The sequence below is a fragment of the Cylas formicarius genome, unplaced genomic scaffold, assembly GCF_029955315.1.
Source record: "Cylas formicarius isolate icCylForm1 unplaced genomic scaffold, icCylForm1.1 PGA_scaffold_6__28_contigs__length_40554024, whole genome shotgun sequence".
Lineage (NCBI taxonomy): Eukaryota > Metazoa > Arthropoda > Insecta > Coleoptera > Brentidae > Cylas > Cylas formicarius.
The window spans coordinates 12,674,747-12,685,317 of NW_026844347.1; the positions used below are offsets into that span (position 1 = coordinate 12,674,747).

The 10,571-nt window shown below is 37.9% G+C and overlaps 1 long non-coding RNA gene across 2 annotated transcripts; it reads left to right on the forward strand.

The window, feature by feature from the left end:
• Positions 1-1,104: 1,104 nt before the first annotated feature.
• LOC132703659 (uncharacterized) lies at positions 1,105-1,988 on the forward strand. Of its 2 annotated transcripts, none has more exons than XR_009619113.1 (3): positions 1,105-1,426; positions 1,517-1,861; positions 1,914-1,988. It is a non-coding gene; the product is annotated as an uncharacterized LOC132703659 (long non-coding RNA). The 2 variants fall into 2 exon arrangements; XR_009619114.1 differs by having other exon boundaries at positions 1,517-1,654; positions 1,733-1,976.
• The last annotated feature ends 8,583 nt before the right edge of the window (positions 1,989-10,571 follow it).

Here is a 10,571-nt window from a genome sequence, read left to right on the forward strand (position 1 = left end):
AGCAACGGCCCAAGAACCGAGCCCTGTGGGACACCGCAGCTCACTGGAAGAGCACCATCACTCGACACTCCACCAAACTCAACATACTGAAACCTGTTACTAAGATACGATTTTATTAACTTTAGAGGGATACATCTGACGCCATAAAATTTTAATTTGTTTAAGAGCACATCGTGATCGACGCAGTCAAACGCTTTCGTAAGGTCGTACAGAAGTGCCTTTGATACGTCGCCAGCATCGAAACCCCGCACCACACTGTTCACAAAGTGCATAAGTGCATGGGTCGTGGATTTCCCCTCACGAAAGCCAAACTGCGATTCACACAGAAGTTTATTTTCCTCAAAAAACAGTGACAGGCGAGCCTTCAGGGCTTTCTCAATGACTTTACCGAATATAGGGGTAATTGCAATGGGCCTAAATTTATTTGGTGTATGTTGATCGTCTTTTGTGTGAATGGGAATTATTTTTGAAAGTTTTAGATCCGAAGGAAATACGCCACTCGAAAACACTGCGTTCGTTATGGCTGCCAGGGGACCCACGATGTACTCAATGGTGTGTTTCAATATTTTTGAATTTAAGCCGAAGCAATCGGTAGAACTTGAGTTGTTTAGACCCATAATAATGCCATACATCTCACTCTCAGAGACCGGGCTTAAGAAGAAAGATTTACACGGAGAGGGTGTTTTCGTAAGGTACACATATGGGTCACTGGATTTCCCAATGGATGATACTAGGTCATTTACTACATTGGAGAAGTAAGAGTTAAATTCGTTGGGTGTGATTGAGTTGGGTATAGCCTTTGAGGCTCGGTTAGTTTCATGGTTAATCAAGGTCCAACAACTTTTGCTCATGTTGCTGGCTCTAGTTATAAAATTGGCATATGCCTTGGATTTTGTTTCTTTGATCATTCTTTTGTAGTTAGCATTAGCCAATCTATACTCAGCCCAACTGTCGCGTGGGGAAAATATTCGACACTTGGCTTTTAAAAGCAACACGTGATCCCTCATAAGTTTGAGGTCACGATTGAACCAGACCACGGGGGGACGGAAGGAATTACTGCGCCTTACGACTTTAAAGTGATTCTGGATATTGGCGGTGAAGATATGAAGCAGTTCTTTTGTTGAGTTGGTCGGATCGGCGTTAGTATTAATAAAAGGTTCCCAATCGGTGCTCTCAAAACTTGTGCAGAGGTTATTCAGACCCGCCTGGGTAATTGGTCTGAATTGAATATGGTCATCGTGCACAGAGGAAACATCAAAGTGTAATTCCATAAAAACAGCGGAATAATCAGAGAGTGCTGGATCCTCACTGCCCGCAGTGAACAGAGTGGGGGATATATTGACGAGGAAATTATCAATGCAACTTGACGTAGTTTCAGTTATACGGGTATGGTCAGCGACACTAGGGGAGATTCCAAAGGTGGCAAGTAAGTTGACAAAATCCATCGTTAGAGCATTTGAAGTCAGGTTGAATTTGATATTAAAGTCACCTGTAATAATAAGTTTTCTCTTCTTAGAGTAGAGGTCATTTAAAAGAAGTTCTAGCCTGGATATAAATAGATAAGGGTCGCCGTGGCTCCCCGATCTATATACATTGATAACTACGGTATTTTTGTGGGTTAATTCAATGCCGCAAAATTCGGCATGGATGTCTAGTGAGTATTTATCTAAATCTAAAGTTCTACAGTTGACTTTGTGTTTGCTATAAATTGATACGCCCCCTCTGACCGCAGTCTGACGGCATCGAAAGCTTTTCAATAGAAAATTATTTACACATATTGATTTTAAAAGTTCTTCATCACAGACAAAGTGTTCAGATAGACAGAGAATATCTACATTTTTATCCAGCAAATAACCGTTGAGTAAGTCAATTTTACTAGAGAGACCATGAATATTTAAGCTAAGAATACTTAGAGTACCTTTATTACTTGGGTTGCTGCCCCGAAGCACGCCGACCGAAAAAACGATTCACGAGCACTCCAGTGGGCCAAATGGAAGGATTAAGAATCTTCTGAGTCAGCGTCCAACACCGTGCACTTGAAAGATGCATAACTTTCAGGGAACATGGATCGAATTTGCTCCACTTGAACCTCCGCAACCATAGGCTTCAGATATTCTTCAATGTCACAGGCTCTAGTCGTCGGATGCATCTTGGAGATGTGGAAATGTGTCCTTCTGGTTGCTACCTGTAACTTACAGGACGCAGGGTCTTTAAGACTGCCCACTATCGGCTGAGGTCTGGAAGTGAGCTTGGGACGAGGTGGTCTCTCCACTTTTGTTTGGGGTGGACGGAGATCACTGGCAGGACCGGAACCAGGAACAAGGTTGTCGCTGGAGGTCAAGCCGATGATCTCGCTGCATTTATTCCGCACTGTAGCCTCGTGTAGAGCACCACCAACAGTCGATTCGGTTAATCTTTGTTGTGGGGCTGTAGTTCTCCTCCACCCGTCAGCCGGCACATCAAGTTTAGTGCCTGGATTACGTGCCCCGCCGACAACAACGGGAAGAACCGGGCAGACATGGGATGCGGACTCTCTCTTTAACATAGCCATCTGATCTTGAAGGGAATTAATAACCATTAACTGGTAACGTATTGTTTCATCTTTTTGTTTGAGCAGCTCTTTCAGATACCGTATTTCAGTGAGATGGTTACTGGATATGTGATCAGCCAACGGCTGGTCGCTGGTATTCCCTGCGTCCACAGTGGCGGATTCAGTGGAGGCGGTGGAGGGCCCAGCGGTCTTGTCGACGACGCGAGGGTCATATGTGCAACAGTCTATTTTATCATCCTGCAGAATTTTAACGAATTTACATATTTTGGCACAAGACTTGTGCATTAGAACACCACAGACGATGCACTTCAGACCCGTGCCAGCAACACCGTCACAGCGCTTACAGGCTTTTTGCACCATTGCTATACGTCAGTTTAAGTTATTTAGCACAAAACCGAAAACAATCGGATCCGAACTGTACAATAAGTTTTCTACGAACCGTGGGCGGAAACAACCTTTTCACGCGCTCTCCGAAAGGCAAAAAAAGGTGGGTGATCCCAAGGAAATAAACCGATCGGTTTATACGCGTAATAAAGAATGATTTCAATGACACCAATAAGTACTGTAGTTCACACCACACTTATGTTATTAGTAAAACACTTTTGAAGATTTAATTTGAACTTTAACTACGATTTTAAGGAAGACACGTGGAGAGAGCACTCAGTAGCTTGTGGTCCGCTTACGCCAGCGGTAATAATAATAATAATAATAATAACAATAATAATAATAATAATAATTACAATAATAAATGCCAATCATCAACAAGAGTATATTGCAATATATAATAAATAAATAAATAATAAATAAAATACTCTACTAAACCGGACGTTATCATGTTTACCTTTAGACATTACACATTCGAGCAATTCATAACATTAGAAATTTATGATTTTTTAGGTTTTAAATACGCCTTAAATCGAAATTGAGTTTCCGATAATCCCCTTTTATTATTTGCAGTAGTTACAAATTTTAATTTAGAGTCATTAACTTTAATACCAAGTCTACCCCTAAGGTCACTTATAATACCTAAATCGCGATTTATATTTGAGTCCGCCTCAACATAGTCGTCGGCGTGGAAGCAACCATAGAGCTGCGCGTCATTGGCAAATGCCTGTACCCTACTGCACAGAATGGAGTTCAAAATGTCAGCAGTGTAAACTAAAAAGAGCAATGACCTTAAAATTGAGCCTTGTGGGACTGCAGAGAGCAAGGCAACCTGATCGAAATATGTATTATTAGACCTTTTTTAAAACCTGTTTGAGAGGTTGATGGATGTTGTCCAATGCCTTTGGAAAATCTAAAAGTGCCAATATGCTGACCAAACATACACTTCACAACATTAGTTAATGCAACCTAAATACTAAAATGTGCCTTGAAGCCGCACTACATAGTCGGAATGATGTTATTATGTGTTGAATAATCGTACATTTGAGCATACAAAACTTTCTCAAATATTTTTTAAATTGCTGGTAGAATACTGATTATTCGTAGATCATTGAGATGTTTTGGATTACTTATTTTTACTAGTGTTTTTCCCATTGAAATTTTCCATGGATCAGGAAAGTAACTGTTTTCCAAGCAGCACTTTATAATATGTATTATGTATTTGTCTATGAAAGGACTACAATATTTCTGGTCACAGTTTGAAATGTTCTGAAAAAATTTAGCAAAGTGCTCATAAATGTTAAAATTTCTGACAGCTGACCATGGTTTGCAAGGATTATTTTCTGCACATAAGTTATTAAAATACTTTTATAATTAAAATAAAATTTCTTTTGAACTTGCTTACATCTTCTTTTATTTTACTTTGCTTATTTTATCTATTTCTTTTTTCAGTAGGTGTTCTGTTAGAATTGAATACGTTCAAATGAACACCTATATAGAACCAATGCGAAATTATTATTGTGGTAGTGATCCGATCCATGTTCCAAACCCAGTATTGAGCATTACAGACTCGCAACATAATAAACAGACCAACTGGCATATGAATATTCTTTTCCCGTTACAATGTGCGCATCGAGGTCACCACACACAGTAACAGAGTGGCGATTTATTTAACCCCATTTGGCGAGCGGCTAAAAGAACATATTTTTAAAATTTGTGAAAACGTGGAAAAATGCCGTTTGTTGAACATTAGCGTGCAATTAGGTCGGGAAAACAGATTTAACGCAGCGAATGGCGACTACATTACGTCGTCCTAGGCGCATTATTAGATTACTTAGCAATTTAAATTACGTAATTTGCTAGTCTGGTAAAAAAAGGGCGCTTATCGAATTAACGTGGACACCGCTCAGTGGCCAATTTATCACACGACCCGCCCAATTCTTCATTTCTCGTTCCGGCTTTCATTGTCTTCGTTCTCGTTCTGTTTCCTTCGCAATTAAAATTGGAGGCGAAAATGTGGCAACCCCCACAATGGGGGCCCGTAATCGTCTTAGATTGTTTTAAAATTTATTCTCACGCAATAATAAAAACTTATTAATATTGGGAAAGAGAAATAATTTGAAAGGAAAGGAGGATTCTGTAGGGGCGTAATTGAAGTTTTCGAGACAGCAGTCATCCATTGTTTCGTTTCTGTTGCTCTTTATTTAATTTATTTATCTTATGGCTTAATAATAAGTAAGTAAAGATGAATTGAACAACGGTATCCAAACACAGGATGTCCCGAAATCAAAAATCAAAAATTAAAAATTTTTCAATTTGTTGATCAGTTCGACATTTATTGTTTTTTTTTTTTTTTTTGGTCACATTTTCTCTGAAATTATGGAGTGCTTTCCGAACATAGAGATAGATAGGAGATATTCATGTACGGCTGGACGAAAAACGGTTTATTTTCCAACATATACAGAAGTCTAGCTAAACGTGGATCATTTACTAGGTCTTAAGGACAAATAAGGCCTATGGGAAACTACGAGCGCTAAAGACCCCCGCGAACTGATTCTTGAAGCTAGGTAACGACGGTCTCTTAGAAACGCACGTTTGTCTTTGTTACTATTATTTAACTTCTCATTAAAGTGATAGAAATAGAATAATCGTCATGCGAAAGCAGTTCCTCTAGTTCAAGAATCGACCCCCTGGCGAATATCACTAGTAGTCCTACAGCAATTATTATTTTATAAATTACTATGAGAAGAAAAGGTTTAGTGTATATACTCTCTTATAGGAGTGCGGGTAAAAAAGGGCAAATATTGACCTGGATGAGATTTTCTTATCCGTGACAGGTAAAGCTTGAGTCGCAGTTAAGATTGCTTGGTTGTTTAAAAAAAAAAATCTACTCCCGTCTGTAAAATATCTAATTACGCACCAATCTAGCGCGAGGGAAGCGTCGCTTTACCACGTCAGTTTCGTTTCCCACGAATCCGAGCCACTTCGGACATTAACGGAATTTTACCGCACGGGTTTGGGAGCAATCAGATGTTTTCGGAGATATTTCCCGCTTTGAATTTTGACTTTTGTCAATTCTGACACTCATGTCAGCGAATGTGTTCGTGTTGTACTAAAACGTACCCAAGAACTAACGGTCGTATAAAAAGTGTAGTATATAACACGTTCGGTAAGCTTTTTAACTCACTCGTTTATTAAACACTCGCTCTGCTCGTGTCAAATAAACTCGTGAGACAAATGCCGTTTACCGCACTTGTTGCATAATATACTATTATTTAATTCGATAACCGGTTTCATGATTGTATTGATCAACTGCTGATGAGTTTATATATCCTAGTCCTAGCTGTTGTTCTAGGGTAGCTCATATTTTTGGTCCTGGTTTTCCAATGTTTTCTTTGGCGCATACGCATAGAAAGTTGTAAACTACTGGTTTAAAACGAGGAACCACACTGGCATGTAAGACATTTTTTTTGGAGGTTGGTGTGATGGAATGCTTAATATCTTAATATGATGTGGAAATTATTAGAGAGAAGAGCAGATGTTACGTGTTTTAATTCCGAGTTCAGTGAGTCGAGTTGAGAATTTTACGGTAAACCAGAGAGTTCATTGATAGATGACGATTTTTAGGTGGAATAATCATATGACAATCCATTAACGTATGAGCCTGTATGAGTGGCTTTTCTGTAAACAATTTTAGGTCTTATTTTCTATCAATAAGAATATATGAGATTATTTGTTTTTAATTAAATGTTCGATTTATCAACAACCGACGCAGGAGGAGTCGAGTGAATAGAAAAAAAAACTAAAAGTTTTTCCTTTATTTTCCAGTTTTGTGACTTCCAAATCCAAATCGTTTAGAATTTTGCTACTGGATTCTTAATCAATAAAAAATGCTTTTAACGCTCACAATCTATCAACGTTTCGGTCATTTATTTTGGAAAATAGATGAAATGCAAGCTCTAAACAAGCTTCATTTTATTAAAGATCACCTCTACCTTGCAAAGTACAGTTGATGGTATCTAAATTATTCGTTAATCTAAGTTGAAAACCTTTGAGAAGAAAGCCCCCAGATTATGCAAATGTTACGTTAATGATACTTTTGTTATTTGGCCTCATGGTCAAGAGATGTTCTTAGCCTTTTAAACTGTATACACCCTAACATACGCTTTACCATTGAATTGGAAAGTAATAATAATCTCCCAGTCTTAGATATTTTTGGGTTATCCTGTTTGCAGACACACACATACCGATGCGTTCATGCATTGTCAGATCACCATCAGGCCCAAAAATTGTCGGTTATCAGAACCGTAAAACTATCACAACCCGAGTAACTGAACTCAGAATTCAAACACCTTGCATTTGCTCTTCCCTCGAATAATTTCCACAATAGAGATATTAAGCATTCAATCACAAAATACACTTCACCTCAACCTTCCAACGCCAATGACTCCACACTTGCAACTGTTGTCCTTCCTTACATTCAAAACATCCCTGATTAAGGGTAAAATTTATTTTCAGATACCAGGAGTTTACAGCATTCAATGCTGCGGAAAATTCGACAGTCTATAAAACTCTATAAGCAACCTAACAATCTTAACCGCGACTCAGTTCTTCATCTTTCACCAATACGAGATGCAATGTCAGTAGGAATCCAGTAAGGAGGAAAAGTAACTCAAAAATACGATAATTGATTTCGTCAACAGAAGTGTTATTTAGGAAAAAGCACCTCTATGGCGATTTATGGCACATTAACTACTAATTTGTCCGGCTCAATGTATATTAGAGTAACGAGGTTACCATAGGGCAGAATAGGAAGTTCATTCCTTACTGGCGTTAATTGCCAGACCAGGTGCACCGTGTTGGTTAAAAAATATAGACTCAGACTTCAGGCAGACTGGGGAGACTGTAGGGAGTGCTTGAAAACCCCGGATTTGTTATGAATCTTACCTATAGGAATACTTGTATGTCACTACAGAGCGTTAACAGTGCGAAGCATTGTCGAATATATCCAAATGCAGACTAAACTTTGACAGGCCAAACTTGATAGTGTAAAGGAGGTCTAAATAGCCAATAAAATTGAACTTCGCGGCGGACTGCCCGACAGCCCAGTTTAACAAAATTGACGGCCACAGCTATGACCATAATTTAATGCATAACGCTCCGGACTCGCAACAAAATAATTTGGGGGTAACTTTTATCATATAATTAGAAACTTGACTAATGCAGTAATTAACGTGAATGCCGCCCCGCGAGCCGGCGCGTTTTTGGAATTAATGAGAAAGTTTGGACTTAGTCCAAATATACTTACTCAACCGCATAGGGGCTTCGGAGCAATTAAATATGTTCCGACAAGGGTTGATAAGATAGTTTAGCTACGAAAATTAATTAAATACGATGCGTTACTCGGGAGAGCACTTCATCTGGACGTTTCTGTTTAAATTTTGGAAAACTCCGGGGCCGCCGAGAATTAAAACTGATATTATTCTGAATATTCCAAGCCGTATTCTATTAGCTAACTTGCCGAACTATGCCGAACTATACGTATATTAAAGCACGAACCGTAATTTGCATTGCAAATTGATAATTCAATTTCAAATGCCCCAAATCAGGTGCGTAGCCGGCGGGTTAAAAATATAGATAATTATGTCAACATGAGTAGCGAAAACCGGCAATAAATGAAAAACAGTGCTATCACAGATAAATGGGTTTGGTCTAATTACTGCAATAAAAGGGGTCGTAAATTTACATTACTAGCGGTATGGGCTGCGGCCGGGCTAAAATAGACTTTTTTCAAAAAATTACAAGCAAAGAGAAATGCGCCCTTATATTGTTTTGTTCAATATTGATTTTTGTTCCTACTGCTCGAAACAGTGTGTCATTAAAGAAAAAGAATTTATCTACGGACGCCAAACAAATTCGAAAAGCTGTTCATAATTCTTTACTCAATAGACGGCTTAACGCTAGTGCTGTTGACTTATGTGAGCTAAAGCATTGACTTTTATTCGATTCCAGTAGATATTGTGAAGGATTTAGGACTTGAGAGAGTGGTACACAGACTACGAAGTCTGAAGGAACGACTTGTTAATGATCTAATCCCAAATAGGGTGGGTATTGCGAGCCTTTTGTCCGCAATGTGCTTCAAAATTTGGCTATTTTGGTTAATGTTTATTTTTTCAACATAATTAAACACATCATTGGAACCGACCGGCATAGTTTTTATCTTACTTTATTTGTCTTTTGTCTGTCTGGGCAACAGCATCGTCTGATTTCAGTAAGTCTTTCGACAAAATAAGTCATAATAATTTGCTTGCTTAACTTTCTGAGGTCGGTGTCCATGGCTCCCTCCTCAAATCATATCTGAAGGGAAGATCACTTCAGGGTTTTATGTCACTACTTCTCGCGTCCCGCAAGCTTCACGCTTGGGACAATTATTTTTTATAATATACATCTATCATGCACCATTGCAAATTTTTGCTTTACGGAGACCAGTTTAAGATATAACTGGAATTCTAATGATTCAAAGTGACTTAGATAGGTTGGAAAAATTCTGTGACGAAAATAGTTTGGTTAGTTTATTCTCTCTGCCCAAGGGCTATCATATTCGAGATTTAGGTTAACTAACTAACCAAAACTCATGTTCGACTTTCAATTTCAAAAATTATATGACGGCAAATAGTGCCTCTAAAGTGTTGGGTTTTATGTTTTATGTTAAATGAAATATTTGTTTATTCAATTTTTTTGTTTTAAGTAAGCTAAATTTCTCTAGTGTACTATGGAATCCTAATTACGCTATCTATGTTTATAGAGCATCTGGAAAGAATTCAAAATAAGTTTATAAAATTTATATCATTCAAATCAAATTTTAGAAATTATAAGAACAATACAGTTTCTACAAGCGATGTTATAAATAAATATGAGGGACAGCCAGTTTTAGGTAGTTTGTGAAGAAAACAGGCAAAATGTAATTAATCTCGAGTCGATATATTTGACTATTTTAAATTGCAGTACGTCATCTATTCGTTTAAGGTTAGAAATCAATCGAATACAGGAATTCTGATAGACAAAATTAGAGTAATTTTGAATACTCAAAATCAGTGATTCACATACATTTTTCTTTTAACTTGAAGTTCAGAAAATACTTGCTTTTATAGATTACATTCCGCCACAGCTGGCCCAAAGTATATTAATGCAGACTTATTCGGATTTTATTTCAAGCCATGAGGAGTCTCCTTGCCGCTTCCACTGCATCGGACCGGGAAAAAGAAATATGTAGTTGTGTCTCAGCATACCTATGACTATTGAACGCACCAAAGCAATCCGACAAAATAATAATAGTGAATCCGTGGTATTTTAAACTTTACTATAATCTCATAAGACCAAAGTCGATGTTTCCCCCTTATCTGCTGTTGAGATAATGTCATCCAGATTTTTGAACAAAGCCTTAGCGATACTTTGCGAAATCGTTACTGTAAAATTAAATTAACTAATTTAGGTAAAATGATGGTGGTAATGTGGTAATGGATTTGTCTGTAAATCTGTTTTTAAAATACTTCAGAAAGCACTAGCAATGGGCTAATAGGTCGAATATCTGCAACAGTATTATATTAGAGTTATTCACTTTTGTTAACAGTATAAA